Source organism: Microcaecilia unicolor, chromosome 7, assembly GCF_901765095.1.
Source record: "Microcaecilia unicolor chromosome 7, aMicUni1.1, whole genome shotgun sequence".
Lineage (NCBI taxonomy): Eukaryota > Metazoa > Chordata > Amphibia > Gymnophiona > Siphonopidae > Microcaecilia > Microcaecilia unicolor.
In genome coordinates, this window is record NC_044037.1 from 162,410,175 (window position 1) to 162,428,717 (window position 18,543).

The following is an 18,543-nucleotide window of genomic DNA, read 5'->3' on the forward strand; positions in this document are numbered from 1 at the left end:
GTTTGATATTTTACTATTATATTGATGGCTGTTGTTTATGCTGTGGAATAAATAAATACTAACAAAAAAAAGTAAATTATACATTTGTAAGGAAATGTTAACTGAAATGTGGCGCCAATAGGTATCACTACTTATGTACTTATGTTTCTATATATCTCTGTTGGATATCATGTTCTGGTTGTGTGATACAACCAAGACACAGCCACAGTGGGATTCAGTTGTGTACTACACCCTAACACTTAAAATAATATAATCTCATCTTTTTTTTTTTTTTTTAGCTCTCTTTCTGCTTTGTCTTCTTTTATTCTAGTCATGATATTGTGCTCTGCTTCCCAGCAGTCTGAGACAGGAATCCAAGTGGAAAACTGAAAGCCCAGAGGCAGGTCTCAGCTGACTCTCCATGCACAGCTGGTACATTTATTTGCAGCTCCAGACTCCTTTCTCTTTCCTCCTCATCTGCTCCAGGGGTGTGAAAAGATGGCTGTGCAACACTTATTTCACAATGGTTTTTGTTGCTGCTGCTGGAAGAAATGCACTGACACTTCCTGAGAAAGAAAATAAAATCCCTACAGCAACTGAAGAGACTTTTCACTATAATGTGAGTAAAGTGGTGTGTTAGCCGTGTTAGTCCACTTTTAAAGGTAATAAATAGGAATATATCAAAACAGAGAAAATAAAATAAGATGATACCTTTTTTATTGGACTTACAATACATCTTTTGATTAGCATTCAAAGGTAACCCTTCTTCTTCAGATTTGAAATAAGCAAATGTTGACAATTATCAGAATATAACAGAGGCATTCCAATGATAGTCTCACAGGAAAAGAAAGGGGTAGATTAGGTGAGAAACAGGGAGAGCTGGGTGGATGAGAGACAGAGAGAGATGTATGGCAGATAAGAGAGTGTCAAAGCAGTAGAAGTTTATGGGTTATAGTGGGATAAAAAGCCCAGATCTTTGTTAAGTGAGTGTCAAAATATTTCATCATTTTGACTTCAAAGGTCTTACGTTTCTGGATTGTCTTAAAATTTCCTTTTAGTGCTCTTACCATAAGATCATTGATGCAATGTTCTGGTTTTGTAAGGTGCTGTCCCACAGAGGTGGCATCCTGGTTGGCATTGGAGCGTTTAATATTGTGATTGTGTAAATTGAGCCATGTCTTTAGCATCTGGCTTGTTTCTCCAATATAGCACCCTTCTTTACACTTTTTACATTGAATGATGTATACCACATTGGAGGATGAGCATTTGAATGATCCCCTTATTCTGAATGTTTTTCCCATGTGAGTGACTGTATGATCCTCTGAAATGTGTTGGCACAGTTTGCAGCTGGGAATATTGCAGAGGCATGTGTCATTCTCTTCTTTTTGAGCTTCTATTGGGAGTTTGCTTTTCACTAATGTCCTTTTCAAATTAGGTGACTGTCAGAAGGCCAGCACTGGTGGGGCTGGGAATATCTCTTTCACTACTTCATCCTCCTGGAGTAGTGGCTGTAGATCTTTTATGATTCTTCTCAATATTTCTAGCTCTGGATTGTATGTCACTACAAGAGGGATTCTCTCTGTGGCTTTCTTCTCTTTGTACTGCAGTAGATTTTCTCTAGGTATTTTAAGGAAAGAAGCAATATTCTTGGAGATTATTTCGAGGTTATAGCCTTTTTATTTGAAGGACTTGGGAGTTTGAGGTGTTTATCCCTGTCTCTTGGGTAAGAGCAGATATGGTGGTATCATGTGGCTTGACTGTGTATAATGGATTTTTTTGAATTTGAAGGGTGGAAGCTGGAGTTTTGGAGATAGCTGCATCTGTCTGTAGGCTTCTTGTATATCAATATTTGTATGTAGCCATTGCTGGTGATGGAAAATGTGGTGCCTAGAAAGTTGACTTTTTCTGGGGAGTGGTCAATTTTCAATTTTATTGTAGGATGGTATGTATTGAAGGAACTGTAAAATTGTTTGAGAGCCTCTTCTCCAGTGGTGTGCTGGTAAATGTTTAACAACAGGCTCTCTCCCCGGTCCCCCTCTGCGCCCCCCCCCCCCCCAAATTGCAGAGATGGCTATAGCTGGGGAGAGAGACCTGGGGGGGTGGGCAATGCATTACTCCAGGGAAAAAAATTAAATGATCCCAGGTTCCAATCAAATTCATGTTTAATGTGTGATAAAATGTCATAAATAAGTAAATAAATATAAACTTTTAATGTTGAGCACCTGATTTTCAAAGTGAACATATTCCAAACACTATAATGAAAATAAAATGATTTTTTTCTACCTTTGTTTTCTGGTGACTTTGTTTTTCTGATCATGCTGGCCCAGTATCCGATTCTGCTGCTATCTGTCCTCTTAACTCCGTTTCCAGGGCTTCCTTTCCATTTATTTCTTTCCTTTCCTCCTTTCTTCTTCATTTCTGGTCTCTGCAAACTTGACTGTCCAGTGGATCCAGCTTCTGCCTATTTTCTTCATCCATGTGCAGTTTTTTCCTCCTCTCTTCCTTTTCCCTCATCTCATCTCCTTCCTCACTCTTCCCTCCCCTCCATTCATGTCCAGCATTTTTTCTCTCTCCCCTGCCCTCCCCTCCATCCACTCATGTCCAGCGACCCTCCTCTCTCCCTGCCCTCCATCCATCCATACCCAGCAACCCTTCTCTCCCCATGCCCTCCCCTCCATCCACCCATGTCCAGCGACCCTTCTCTCCTCTGCCCTCCCCTCTATCCACCCATGTCCAGCGACCCTCCTCTCCCCTGCCCTCCCCTCCATCCACCTACCCATGTCTAGCAACCCTCCTCTCCCCTGCCCTCCCCTCCATCCACCCACCCATGTCCAGCAACCCTCCTCTCTCCTCTGCCCCCTCCTCCAGCCACCCATGCCCAGCAACTCCCTTATCTCCCCTGCCCCCTCCTCCTCCAGCCACCCATGCCCAGCGACTCCCTTATCTCCCCTGCCCCCTCCTCCTCCAGCCACCCATGCTCAGTGACTCCCTTCTCTCCCCTGCCCCCCCTCCTCCAGCCACCCATGTCCAGCGACTCCCTTCTCTCCCCTGCCCCCCTCCAGCCACCCATGCCAGTGAGTCCCTTCTCTCTCCTGCCCCCTCCTCCAGCCACCCATGCCCAGCGACTCCCTTCTCTCCCCTGCCCCCCTCCTCCAGCCACCCATGTCCAGCGACTCCCTTCTCTCCCCTGCCCCCCCTCCAGCCACCCATGTCCATTGACTCCATTCTCTCCCCTGCTACTCCCTCCAGCCACAGAGGTTGTTCAGTGAATTCTTCGGGGCAGGCAGTTTTGCCTGCCCGCTGCCAGCACTGACTCTCCTCCACTGCTGGACCGCTCTTCAAAATGGCTGCTGAGACTTACAAGGGCGGCCTCCAGGTCTTCAGCAGAAGTCTCGCGAGGCCACCGCTGAAAGTCTCGATGGCCATTTTTAAAGAGTGATCCGGAAGCGGGGGAGGGTCAGCGCCAGCAGCGGGCAAGCAAAACTGCCTGCCCCGAAGAATTCGCTGGACAAGGGAGGTGAGGGACCGGACCCTGTAGGAGGGAGGGAGGGAGGGAGGGAGGAAGGAAGGAAGTAAGGAAGGAAGGAGAGCTGGCTTGCCCTCAGGAACAACCGGCTCTTGCGAACCGGTGCGAGCCGCCTCCAGCACACCACTGCTCTTTTCCCTCAGTCCAATTCAGTGAATATACCGGTAGTATTTTAAGGATTTAGTCTGATATGTATTTAAAAATATGTCTTCCAGTTCTGCCATGAAGAGGTTAGCATATTGGGGTGCCATTCTGGTGCCCATAGCAGTGCCCATGATTTGCAGATAGATATCATTGTTAAAATGGAAATAGTTGTGAATTAGAATGAATTTGATTAATTTTGTAATGGTTTCTAGTGAGTACTGGTGGTCCAGGATGGATGTTTTTAGGAATGTATAACATGCAGTTTTGCTATCTGCATGGTGAATGTTGCTGTATAGTGCTTCTACATCCATTGTGATCAGAAGAGTATCTGGTGGTAGCTGCTTGATGTTTTTTAGTTTGTTTAGAAAGTCTGTGGTGTCTTGTATGAAGCTGTTTGTTTTGTGCACAAAAGATTTAAGAATCCCCTCTATAAGTCCAGATATTTCCTCTGTAAGTGTGCCAATGACAGATATAAGTGATCTGCCAGGGATTTTAGGTGGCATGTAGAATGCACCCACAGTAGGATGGAAGAGATGTTTTTAAATACATATTAAACTAAACCCTTAAAATACTACTGGGTAGCACGCAGTAATGTGCCCACACTTACTGATTAGTGCAGGGCACATCTACTCCCCACCCCCATGCTAGAAAATAATTTCTATTTTCTACCGCAGGGATCGTCGTGCGCTGATCATAGCAAAAGTGTAGAATGCCTCAGCACCCCTGCGGTGTTGCTGTTTTGGCACACACCACTCGTGTGGTAGCCCTTCTGCCCTTTAGTAAAAGGGCTCCATAGAAATTTTCTCTCTATTTTAGCTCCTTTAGAATCCCAGCTCTCTGTAGGCTAAACTCTGCAATTATAACCTTTCAACAAACCTTTATGCTATCTGATCCAATCTACACTTCACCTTCCAGCTCTCCTAGGGTCACTTCACTAGCACTCTCTAGGTATCAGGGTGATGCATTTGCCTGATCATCAAAAACATTTCCATTATGCCTGCACAGTTTGTGCCGTTTTTTAAACATGTTCTAATCATGTACTTTTAGCAGTTATACTCATTTTATTTATACAATTTGGTCACAGGTAGTGATCCACAGTAAATTCAGTAATTTGCATATAGCTGTGACCCTTCTCCTATTGCACACATTGAGATCAGAATGAAGTTGTTAGGGGGAACAAGAAAAGGTACATTTCAATGGCAGCCTGTCCCAGCACACAAACATGTCTTATTAAAACTGTTTTACAGCGTGGTCTCATAAACTAAGTCCCAGTCAGTTTTTGGGGTTTTTTTTAACACACAAAGCAAGTCCTATTGAAACTCCTTTATAGAAGGTGGATCTTTTAAGACATAGATGTTTAGTCTCCTTCTGAATTGGGGAATAATGTCTATCAACTTGCTATACCCTTGTCCCATCAAGAACATGCCCAGACCATGTCCCCTTGCCATTTTCATGTTCTTGAGTTTTTATGTGCCTATCCTACCTTTGTAAAATGGGGACTTAAGACATTTATGCAAGATAAACATTTACATGCTGGTTTATGCACATATCAAATGTGAATAGGCCTTGTAAATTGAGGACCATAATGTTTGAGGGGGTGAGATAAATTCTTAACATAATTTTGATCTAGGTACTTGTCTTGTATATAAGGAGTTCTTCATTCTCAACTATCTTACTTAGTTTATCACCTCCATTTAAAAATGTTTTTATTTTGTAATTTTCTTTTTAAAAATTTTATGTTCTTTTTTCTCTGACTGTAGAAATTTGTTTATTGAGAAACTAGTAAAAAAGGCCCGTTTCTGACCGCAATGAAACGGGCGCTAGCAAGGTGTTCCTCGGAGTGTGTATGTTTGAGAGAGAGTGTGTGAGAGAGAGTGAATGTGTGAGTGTGTGTGTGACAGAGAGAGAGTGAGAGTGAGTGCGAGTGTGTGTGTGAGAATGAGAGTATGTGCCAGGGTCCTCCCTCCCTCCCAGTGCCAGGGTATTCCCCCCCCCCCCCCGGTCTGTGTCACAGTTGCAGGTTCCCCCCCTCCCTCCCTCCCTCCCAGTTGCAGGGGTTTCCCCCTCCCTCCCTTTTTCGCTCCCTTTCTATTCCAGTGAATACATTTGTTGTCTGAGCATTTTGTTTTTTTCTATTGGAGTCAGAGAGTGTCAAGTGTAGGTGGAACAGACTCACGTATCCCGCAGCCCTCGGACCCCTGTCCTCCCCCCTCTTGGTGAATCTCAACGTACTCCCCCCCCCCTTGGTCCCGGTCATCCTTCCGTCAGAGTCATACCTGAGCTCCCTCTGCACTGAACCCGGCATCACCGTTTGTCTGCTGTTGCGCCTCGCCCCCGGCTTCTCACAGGGTGCGGAACTCGGGAGGAGGAGTGTGGAAGAATAGCGTCATGGGGGCGGGATCCCGGAGGAAGGAATGAAGCGTCATGGGGGGGTGGTGCGCCTAAGGAGGGAAGTGTCACGATGTTGGATTGACGACAGGACGTGGTAAGAGGCCAGTGTCATTGTTCCGCCCTCAACGTCATCACGTTGTGACGCGAGGGCGGGGCAGACACTCATGGCCAAACCGGATATCTAGACCACCTCGTTTCCGGCTTGAGGCTTCATTCGAACGTTGGAGGTGCGTTTTATGTCCAGATGGGGCGTGGCTAATGGGGAGTCTATCAGTGAGGGTCAGTAGTGGTGAGACCCTATAGACATGGTGCGTGGTTGAGGGCGAGTGTATGAGTCAGTGTGAGTGGTGCTGAGTGAGCTTCAGAACGTTGGAGGTGGGAATTATTATATAGATGTTGATTCCTGGTTTCTATTCCAGATATATTTCTATAATCCTGGTTGGGCCTTTGGAGTGGATTTGGTGGAACATAGAACTGTAGATTTTATTGTATTATATTGCATAGTAAAGGAAATTGCCAGATCTGATGCTATGTCTTGTCATCTAACTGTTTTCTTAAGATCCTGGCCCAATCTGTCTTGTATTTGTGTCAGAAAGTTAAATTCAGATCTTCTTCTAATGCATAGTTGTAATATGATTTATTTCAACAAATGTCAAATTTTGAATCATACAGAAAAAGTAAATGAGTATTTGACCTGAATTATAAACTCACAGGATTTACTTTTGAAGAGGCAGTATCTATGTATATTTGTATACTGTATGGTGTATGGACATCTTTTGCTTTGATTTACTTAATAGCTCTTATCTATCCAGAACACTTTTATGGAACTTTTTCAGAATATGGCAAAAAAACACTTAGAATTGTTTATGTTCTTGTTTAGTAATTGTTAATTCACTTATGGTTACTACTACTATTTACTACTATTTAGCATTTCTATAGCGCTACAAGGCGTACGCAGCGCTGCACAAACATAGAAGTACATAAGTACATAAGTAGTGCCATACTGGGAAAGACCAAAGGTCCATCTAGCCCAGCATCCTGTCACCGACAGTGGCCAATCCAGGTCAAGGGCACCTGGCACGCTCCCCTGCTCAAAGAGCTTACAATCTAATGATAGTAACAATGGCACATAATATAAAAATTACTTTTCTGTAATGCTCCTTATTCTGTTTCATGTACTTAAATTGTATAATGCCTGGACTACCTGATTTGAATTAAATAATCTGTTAAATGGGTTATTTACATGTTACTAGTAAAAAAGGCCCGTTTCTGACACAAATGAAACGGGCGCTAGCAAGGTTTTCCTCGAAGGTGTGTATGTTAGAGAGAGAGTGTGTGTGAGAGATGGAGTGTGTGTGTCAGAGAGAGAATGAGAGAGAGAGAGAGACAGAGACAGAGTGTGTGTGTGTTTGTGTGAGAGAGTGTGTGTGAGAGACAGAGTGTCTGTGTGTGTGAGACTGTGTGTGTGAGACTGTGTGTGTTTGACAGAGAGATAGAGTGTGATAGACAGAGAGTGTGTCAGAGAGTGTATGTGAGACAGTGAGTGAGTGTGTGCCCCCACCCCCCTAGCAGGGCCCCCTCCCCACCCCCACCTCTCTGGTCTCAGGAACCCCTCCCCACCTCCCTGTCCCCTGCCCCCCCTCCAGCCATCCATGTCCAGCGACCCTCCTCTCCCTCTGCCTCCCTGCAGCCACCCATGTCCAGCGACCCTCCCCTATTTCCTCCCCTCCTGCCCCTCCTCCATCTACCCATGTCCAGTGACCCTCCCCTCTCCCCCTGCACATAAACCCCCTCGCCACCCGCAGTTGGCACTGGTAATGCTGTCTGGCTGCTGCTGCTTCTCCTGTTGAGCATCAGCGGCTGCTACAAAAAGAAAAAAAGCAAGAAATGTTTTTAAACCTGAAACGCGGCACTGTAGACAGCCATCAGGCATTGGCTGTTGGCTCTGTAGCCACTCCTCCTCTCACATCGCTGTGCTCCTCCGGGGTCTTACTCCAGGGGCAGTAACGTGGAGGCGAGAGGAGGAGCGGCTGCAGAGCCAACAGCCAATGCCTGATGGCTGTCTGCGGTGCCGCGTTTCAGGTTTAAAAACATTTGTGGCTTTTTTTCTTTTTTTAGCGGCCACTGCTGCTCAACAGGAGAAGCAGCAGCGGCCGGACAGCATTACAAGTGGCAGCTGCGGGTGGCGAGGGGGTTGATGTGCTTCGGGGGGGGGGGGGTGTTCATGTGCTTGGGGGGGGGACGGGGTGTTTGATGTGCCAAGGGGCAAGTGGCAGTGAGCGGCGCAGTCACAGCTGATACCCAGGCAGGGGGAGGAGAAGGGAAACACGCGGAGCAAGTTGCTCTGCATGTTTCCCTACTCCTCCTCCTGCTTAGGAATCAGCTGTGAGTGACGTCAGCCTGGCTAAGGAGCCTAGCTCAGCAACTCCAGGCACCACGGACACAGGCAGCTACTTTAGAACGTTGGAGGTGAGAATTATTATATAGGATTTGTGACAAATGTAATAAAAAGGTTTTGCAAAAATAACAGAAAAAGAACTATTTTAATAAGGGGATCTTTTACTAAGGTGCGCTAGCATTTTTAGCTTACGCTAAAAATCAGCTGGTGCTAAACACTGAGACGTCCATAGGAATATAATGGACGTCTCAGCGTTTAATGCCAGCTGATCTTTAACGCGAGCTAAAAGTGCTAGCGCACCTTAACAGAAAAAAATAATCATAAATTGCAATAATAATTATTTCCCCTTTGTTCACAATTTTAGATCCAAGTACTAAGAAATAAGAAATACAGAAAATTTATATAATCAATAGAGCAGCAGAGAACCAAATGTTCGCAGCCGGTATACAGCGAGTTCAATTATTAGATGGAGCCAAGGTATCTAAAACTCCCTCCTTTGAATTGATATATTCCAGCAGTTTTTTGGGGTAAAAAAAACATAATTATTTGAATTAAGTGAAATTAAACATCTGCAAGGGAATTTTAACATAAATGTATCACCTAAATTAAGAACTCTAGGTTTTAAAACCAGGAATTCTGTCCCTTTTGGGTTTCCCTAGCTAGATCAGGAAAAATTTTAATTTTTGCTCCCCAAAACTCTGCATTCATATGGTGGAAATAAATTTGAAAAATATTATTTTTGTCTGGTTCTAATGCAAATGTCACTAGAACGGTAGTCTGTTCCATTATTACTTCCAAAGAGTTCTCTAGAAATTCAGTCAGGTTCATATCAGATTGAAGTCCTATATTAGGTCTGGAAGTGCCTGTAATGTATTGGGCTCTGACTACGGGTGGATAACCCTCAGTCAGTATTCCCAATACCTCCCCAAAATATTTCTTAAGCTAATCAAGACCTGAGATGAGTGGTGACTTAGGAAAATTTAAAAAACCTCAAAATGTTTTTCCTTCCTTGGTTCTCCAAGTACTCCAATTTATGGACTTGTACATCTCTGTCCTTAATAGCCAATGAAGAAAAACTTTGCAGACGGGCTATCTCCCCTTCTAATGAAACAATTCTCTGAGAGGAATTATCAACATTGTCAGACAAAGCTTGAAGAGATTGTTTCATTTCCACAATTTCTCCTTTAAAAGTGTTAGATACCTGAATGAGAGAAGAATTTAGTCCCTGGATCACATCCCATAGAAGTTCTAATGTTACCACAGCTGGTCTCGTCACTTCTCCATTGCTTCAAGAAGTAGAACCCTGGCTGGGAGGGGAAGCAAATCGAAACGCCTGATTCACCTCTAAAATATCTCCTCTCAGGGTTTGAGCAGCCACAGGTCCTCCTCTATTAGTGGTAGAAGCCAAACCCCTGTCGGGCGCCCCTGCATACTGCGTCCCCGTCGGCATACGTCCACTATCCGGCATTGGAGGTGCTGTGCAAGAGGGCGGGCTATGGCCCGCTTCCAAAGTTGTGGATTCCGTCAAAGCGGACACCAGGTCTCCTTGCCTCCGAATTCCGAAATTTTCCAGAGTAGTTTGACGGATGGTTGGGGTCTCCACAGAGCTCGAGGAGGTTAGTATCCTTGCCTGCTTATAATCGAAATAGAAAAACGCCTATATTGTGACCCAAATCGGGAGATAGACGTTTATCTCACAAAAGCGAATAAAGCTGTATAATCGAAAGCCGAATTTGGACATTTTCAACTGCACTCCGTCGCGGATGCGGACAAAGTTGATGGGGGCGTGTCGAAGGCGTGGTGAAACTGGGGCGTGGTTATCGGCCGATCAGAGATGGGCGCCTTTCGCCGATAATGGAAAAAAAATATGCGTTTTTAGCAAGAATTTAGGGCACTTTTCCTGGACCCTGTTTTTCCACGAATAAGGCCCCAAAAAGTGCCCTAAATGACCAGATGACCACTGGAGGGAATCGTGGATGACCTCCCCTGACTCCCCCAGTGGTCACAAACCCCCTCCCACCACAAAAAAATGATGTTTCACAACTTTTTATTTTCACCATCAAATGTCATACCCACCTCCCTGGCAGCAGTATGCAGGTCCCTGGAGCAGTTGTTAGGGGGTGCAGTGGACTTCAGGCAGGTGGACCCAGGCCCATCCCTCCCCTACCTGTTACAATTGTGCTGCTTAATGCTTATTAGTCGTCCAACCCCCCAAACCCACTGTACCCACATGTAGGTGCCCCCCTTCACCCCTTAGGGCTATAGTAATGGTGTAGACTTGTGGGCAGTGGGTTTTGAGGGGGATTTGGAGGGCTCAACACACAAGGGAAGGGTGCTATGCACCTGGGAGCTCTTTTACCTTTTTTTTTGTTTTTGTAAAAGTGCCCCCTAGGGTGTCAGGTTGGTGTCCTGGCATGTGAGGGGGGACAGTGCACTACGAATCCTGGCCCCTCCCACGAACAAATGCCTTGGATTTATTTGTTTTTGAGCTGGGCGCTTTCATTTTCCATTATCGCTGAAAAACAAAAACACCCAGCTCACAAATTGTCGAATAAAACATGGACGTCTATTTTTTTCGAAAATATGGTTCAGTCCGCCCCTTCACGGACCCATTCTCGGAGATAAACGCCCATGGAGATAGATGTTTTCGTTCGATTATGCCCCTCTTGGTGTCCCTTTCCTTTTCCCCATGTTAACACTGGGGAAATTCCAAACAAATCACTCAGGTATTCAGGAGCTTCGCGAGGTCATGTCTGCTCCAGTCGCCATCTTGGATCATGGTGCCTCTGGTCTGCACAGATTTAAGCGTATTCTATAATATTTAGGTGTGGTTTATAGAATACTACTACTACTTAACATTTCTAGAGCGCTACTAGGGTTACGCAGCGCTGTACAAATTAACGAATAAGGACGGTCCCTGCTCAGAAGAGCTTACAATCTAAAAGACGAAATGCCAAGTAGGGTAGATGAGATTTCCTGAGAAGAGATGAAGTGATTAGGTGCCGAAGGCGACATTGAAGAGGTGGGCTTTGAGCAATGATTTGAAGATGGGTAGGGAGGGGGCCCGGCGTATGGGCGTATGGGCGTATGTTCCAAGCATGGGGTGAGGCGAGGCAGAAATACACTTAGTCAATACCATAGCGCTTAAATCTACGTGTGCTCATATATGCCAATAACATAGTAAGAATAGTAACTTAGTAGATGACGGCAGAGAAAGACCTGTATGGTCCATCCAGTCTGCCCAACAAGATAAATTCATATGCGCATAAGTACATAAGTACATAAGTGAGTCTGACGTCGGTGCCGGGGAAAATGGTAGAGGCTATTATTTAAAACAAAATTACAGAGCACATCCGAGGACATGGATTACTGAGACCGAGTCAGCACGGCTTTTGTGTGGGGAAATCTTGCCTGACCAATTTACTTCAATTCTTTGAAGGAGTAAACAAACATGTGGACAAAGGGGAGCCGGTTGATATTGTGTATCTGGATTTTCAAAAGGCGTTTGACAAGGTACCTCATGAAAGGCTACAGAGGAAATTGGAGGGTCATGGGATAGGAGGAAATGTCCTATTGTGGATTAAAAACTGGTTGAAGGATAGGAAACAGAGAGTGGGGTTAAATGGGCAGTATTCACAATGGAGAAGGGTAGTTAGTGGGGTTCCTCAGGGGTCTGTGCTAGGACCGCTGCTTTTTAATATATTTATAAATGATTTAGAGATGGGAGTAACTAACGAGGTAATTAAATTTGCTGATGACACAAAGTTATTCAAAGTCGTTAACTCGCGACAGGATTGTGAAAAATTACAAGAGGACCTTACGAGACTGGGAGACTGGGCGGCTAAATGGCAGATGACGTTTAATGTGAGCAAGTGCAAGGTGATGCATGTGGGAAAAAAGAACCCGAATTATAGCTACGTCTTGCAAGGTTCCACGTTAGGAGTTACGGACCAAGAAAGGGATCTGGGTGTCGTTGTCGATAACACACTGAAACCTTCTGCTCAGTGTGCTGCTGCGGCTAGGAAAGCGAATAGAATGTTGGGTATTATTAGGAAAGGTATGGAAAACAGGTGTGAGGATGTTATAATGCCGTTGTATCGCTCCATGGTGCGACCGCACCTTGAGTATTGTGTTCAATTCTAGTCGCCGCATCTCAAGAAAGATATAGTAGAATTGGAAAAGGTGCAGCGAAGGGCAACTAAAATGATAGCGGGGATGGGACGACTTCCCTATGAAGAAAGACTAAGGAGGCTAGGGCTATTCAGCTTGGAGAAGAGACGGCTGAGGGGAGACATGATAGAGGTATATAAACTAATGAGTGGAGTGGAACAGGTGGATGTGAAGCGTCTGTTCACGCTTTCCAAAAATACTAGGACTAGGGGGCATGCGATTAAACTACAGTGTAGTAAATTTAAAACAAATCGGAGAAAATTTTTCTTCACCCAACGTGTAATTAAACTCTGGAATTCATTGCCGGAAAATGTGGTGAAGGCGGTTAGCTTAGCAGAGTTTAAAAAGGGGTTGGACGGTTTCCTAAAGGACAAGTCCATAAACCGCTACTAAACGGACTTGGAAAAATCCAAAATCCCAGGAATAACATGTATAGAATGTTTGTACGTTTGGGAAGCTTGCCAGGTGCCCTTGGCCTGGATTGGACGCTGTCGTGGACAAGATGCTGGGCTTGATGGACCCTTGGTCTTTTCTCAGTATGGCATTACTTATGTACTTAAGTCCAAGCTGTTAGAGGACACATTTATCATGGAGTGCTCACCTAGGGTCTCAGCCTAACTCTGAGCAGAAATGGGCAAATAATAGATTTCGCAAAGGTGGCAAATGTCACGCTTGTTGTCACCGACGTCCGTGCGTTGCTCATCTGTGCTGTGTTCCTCCTTCTTACATACTAAAATTACCTTCAATTCCAGTCAGTGACCTATGGGGTCACTTTAGAGTGGTGGAGGCCAAGCTGGTGATGTCATCAGCACTGAACACTTTTTAAGCTGGTTTCTGAGAGTGCTCAGTTCTAACTTCTGTTTCATTGTGCGGCTGTGGCCTGAAGCTTTGCTACAGCTTTTCCTTATGCTGTGTTCCTGTAGAGATCTGTTTCCAAGCCAGGGAGTCCTGAGGAGTAAAGGTTTGGCCTACAGCTTTTCCTTATGCTGTGTTCCTGTGAACCCTGCTTTCAAGCTTGATAGTTCTGAAGAGTAATAGCTCTGCCTACAGCTTTCACCTTTGCTTGGGTCCAGTGAAGCCTGCTGCCAGGCCTGTGAGTCAAGAGCGTCCCATGCCTCAGTTGAGATTCCAGTTGCCCACTGTGAGTCCTTACTCACTGCATGCAGAGAGTGGTGTTGTGCTGTGTTTGGAACTGTGTGGGCTGGATGACGGGGAATGCTACGGGTGCAGTGCCTGAGGCCACGTCGCGAGGTATCTTCGGACGAGGGAGTGGTGCTTGGAGTGCGGAGAGATCTGCGTGGGCTGATCCTGGCCCTTGGGTGCTGTGCAAGGCCTTTGAGTCTTCTGCCTTGGGAGCGTCGGCTCAGGTTTGGCATCTTCATCTTGCTTGCCTTGGGAGCGTCGGCTCGGGCTTTGTTGCTTTATTTTGCTTGCCTTGGGAGCATCTGGCTCAGGCACCTCAGTGACTCTTTGCTTGTCTTAGGTGGCATCCCTAGTCTTCTGTGAGTGGAGTGACCCGCTCTTGCCTCCACCTACGGTGCAGGTCCTCAAGAGACTTTCTTTTCTCTTTGTTTTGCTTCTGCTCCACTCTAGTTATGAGGGAGCTTGCAACGGTTGTTCCGTGGCTCTCCTGAGTGTACTGACAGAATGAACCCTTTCCTGAACCACTAGTGGTGTTTCCTCTGTCAGCTGTTTGTCTTTGTCCCGCTAGGGCAGGCCCTTTGCCTAGTCTATTGTGTTCTACTGTATGCCATATGTTTGCATTGCTCTGTTAGTATTGAGATGCGCAGCTAGGCTGCTTATGATACAACTAGGCTGTTCTACTTTACCTTATTCTGTGTTTTAGGTTTGCCTTGCTTCAGCCAGGTTAGACTGTATAGCTAGGCTGCCTGCTTTCCTTTCTATGTCGTTTGACTACCCTTTTAGCCCTGTGTTTTTGCTGCTAATAAAGCTGCCTCAGTTCATCTCCACTTGCGGTCCGGTCCAGTTCTTGGGAGCACTCTTAGTTCTGAGGGGACTTGATTCTCACGCGGCCACCTCTGGGCCTAGGGCTCACAAACATCACAGCAAATGCCATCTTCTAAAAATCAATGAAATGAATCTTTCAGGGTACACCTTTTCAGTATTTGCTCAATAGTTTGACTTAATGACTGAGCAAAGAGTCCTGAATCATGTATGAAACAGTTATGGTTTATTTGTCTTAATATACCGCTTTCCCTGCAAACTTTACAAAGCAGTTTGCCTGAAAAAGAATTTCAAGAGAATTAGAAAATACCAGCAGAACACCAATTAAAATAGGAGAGCAAAACACCTATACCAAGAACCTGGAAAAGAGTAGGATAAAATATTCAAAGCTAAAAAAAAAAAAAGTCTCACAGTTTACTAGACCCAGTCCTGGACTGGTCCCAACCAAATAAATGTTATGTGAGTGGTCCCCCTGTACAGTCTCCAAGCATAAACAAAGGACCTGCCTTACACTTACTATAGGGGTTTGTAGCACCTTTAAGGTGGACAACCCCAGGAAGCATCGTCAGGCACCTTTGCCTGAAGACACTTCTAGGGGAAAGTTAGCTATGTATCTTGGAACAGCAAGCTAGCAAATGCTATACATGAGCTATGCTGCTTGTTGGTATTTGCAATAAGATGTTTTGCATACATTTGTCCACATTACAACTTATTTTTAGACTGGGGTATTACATGCTACAATTAGTGATAATTTTACATACAGTACTGTTTTCAAATGGGACACAATAACAAATATTTAGCACATAAGAAATGTCAAATTCAGTGTTTATCACACAGGGATGCATTATTGCAGTTTAGAAAAAGGCCCCTCAGAGAAAGAAAGGTAAGGAAATCTTCAGCTGTTTAAAAACCACAGGTGGCACTTTCTTGTGGCAAAAGCTGCATTTACAGAGTTAATACCACTTTCTCTGCAGTATGTTTTCCATTATCAGCCTTGAAAGGCCAGGAGATGGGATGAGAATTGTCCAGCAGTGGTAGCACTAGTGGCACTGGCTCTGCTTCTTCCTTTATCTGTCATGCAGAGGGCATCAATATATGATCCCTGTAACATTATTGTGAGCAACACCACTGAATGGGATCACATCAGAGCTTTTTAAAGTAATTACAGGTCTCTGTTTCCTCACCTTTTACAGCTGAAAGACATCACAGTGTGCTAATTTTTCTGAATTAAAAGCAGTCGTTATAAATGAGGCAGAAAGATGATAGTTTTCTTTCTATGTGGTCTAGCATAGATGACTTTCCTTATTTGTGGACATTTATTAGTCACCAGTCTGAGAAACCTCACCCATGGTGTCATACATATTACGTGTATCCTAAAAAAGAACACTTTGATCGCTTACAGACAATAGATTAGTAATCCCACCACTACAAAAGGCTAGATGGGAATCTACTAGAAACTCAGCTTTCTTTTTTCTAGCTCCCTCTATTTGGAACTGTCTTCCTAAAATTGTTAGATTGGAAGAGTCCTATGTTCGGTTTCGCAAACTTTTGAAAACATATCTGTTTCAGGATACGTACGATAATAATCTGGGATGAAAGGGGAAAAACAGACAGAATGGATATGCAGTAACAAAAATATGCTTGTTTATACAGTTTGTTATGAATGATTGCCTATTGTTGTTATATCTTTTAGAATGGATGTTTTAGTTTGTTGTGCTTGTCTATCAAATTAATGGATTTCTTATATGTTTTTTTAATATAATATGTTATTTTTAAGATGTAAACCGTTCTGTTTTGTGAATGCAATTAGAAATGGTATAGTAAATAAATAAACAAAATAAACGATATTAAACAATGAATAACAATCCTCCCATTCCATACTATCAATCTGATATTCCTTTCATATACGCCCTCCACCTGCACATCCCTGTAAACCTCCCTGTACAACAGAACCTAATTTGTACTGGTGCCTCTGCTTTTCTTCATGATATACGAAGCATAGAGTCTGCTGTAACAGAATCTTTTAACCCAAATCTGGTTTGCAAAAACTCCTTATATCGTACTTAGCCCCTACCAGTACATCCCAGGATGCACCGGGCAGGGGCTGGGCACTGCCATTTTGATGAGGGTGGGCCCAGAGGTAGGACTAAAGGTATATGCAGGGAGGTGGGATTTCACTGGACCACCAGGGCCAATGTTCACTGGGGGCTCAGTGGGTCCACTGGACCACCAATGTATTTTGGGGGGGGGGAGAGGGGTCGTGAGTTTGGGTCAGTGGGCCTACTGGACAACAAATGTATTTTTTTAGGAGGGGTTAGGGGGACTCCAGTCATCACTGAACATACGCACAAGAGCTGAGAACAAATGACCTGGCCAACAATAGGAAGTTTAGAGCACAGAGAGCATTGTAGAAGCTTTGAGAGGGACTGAAATCTTTGGTTCAGACTGCAGCTTTTTCTGAAGTAATTCCTACATGTGGGAAGGGAGAGGAAAGACTACATAAAACAGAGGAATTCAATAAGTGGCTCAAATGTTGCTTTAAAGAAAAAGGGTTTAGATACATAGGAGAATGGGGTAATACATGGAAAAATAACAGGCTGCACTGCAATGATGGGCTACTGGAAAAAGGATATTTGGGGTCAAATTCAGACAGTATGTTTTTAGACATTTAAACTAAATGGTGATGGTGACAAATGGAAACGAGATTTCAGAAAGTCACCCCCAGAAAAAACATGATGGCAGAGAGAAAGGTCAGGTAAATACACAAAACCATCCAAACTCACGTAGCACATGGAAAGCAATGAGCACAAATGCTTGTAGTTTAAGTAAAAAGGTTCAAGATTTACAAGTTCTGATGTTTGAGGAAAACTTGGATATTGTTGTTATTACAGAGATATGGTTCAATAATTCCCATAAATGGGATGTGACCATACCAGGCTATAATCTTTTTAGGAAGGATAGGAAGGGCTGAATAGGTGGAGGAGTGACGCTGTATGTGAAAAACAATATCGGAGCGGCTGAAATGCAGGGAACCTGGTGAAAATAAGAAGCTGTATGGATTGTCCTGGAAAGAGAAGATGGAACCTGTATCCAGATGGGTGTTATCTACAGGTAGAAATGGAGAAACTGGATAATGATCTGATAGAAGATATTCAAAAACTTGTTATGAAAAGGGAGGTGCTATTGTTAGGAGATTTCAACTTGCCTGATGTGGATTGGAACGTCCTGTCAGCAGAATCAAAAAGAAGTTGAGAGATTGTGGATGCCTGTCAAAGTGCCTTGCTCAGACAAATGGTGACAGAACCCACGAGGGAAGTGTCGACACTAGATCTAGTGCTCAGAAATGGAGGAAGTGTTTCCAATGTTTGGGTGGGTGCCCACCTATGTAATAGTGATCATCACATGATATGATTTGATATAAAAGCAAAAGTGGAGTGTGGATGCACAAAACTCAAAGTACTGGATTTCAGACATGCTGATTTTGTTAAAACGGGAGGATACCTGAAGAAGGAACTGATGGCATGGGTAGGCATAGGTGAAGTGAAAGCGCAGTGGTCCAAGCTGAAAGCTGCTATACATATGGCAACTTATCTTTACACAAGAAAAAAAGAAACAAGAGAAAGAAGAAGCCTATATAGTTCTCCAAACAAGTGGCTGAAAAAATAAGGGCAAAAGAGGCTTCATTCAAGAAACGCAGAAGAACACAACAAGAGGATCACAGAAAAGTTTATCAGATTAAACTCAAAGAAGCAAAGAAGGAAATATGGCTAGTGAAAGCACAAGCAGCAGAAACAATGGCTAAAGATGTTAGAAGAGATGACAGACCTTTTCAGATATATTGGGGAAAGGAGAAAAGATAGGAATGGAATTGGTAGACTGATAGATGCTAAGAAAGGCTATGTGGAGAGTAATAAGGATAAAGTGAAGGTGCTAAATAAATACTTCCCTTCGGTGTTCACGGAAGAAAATC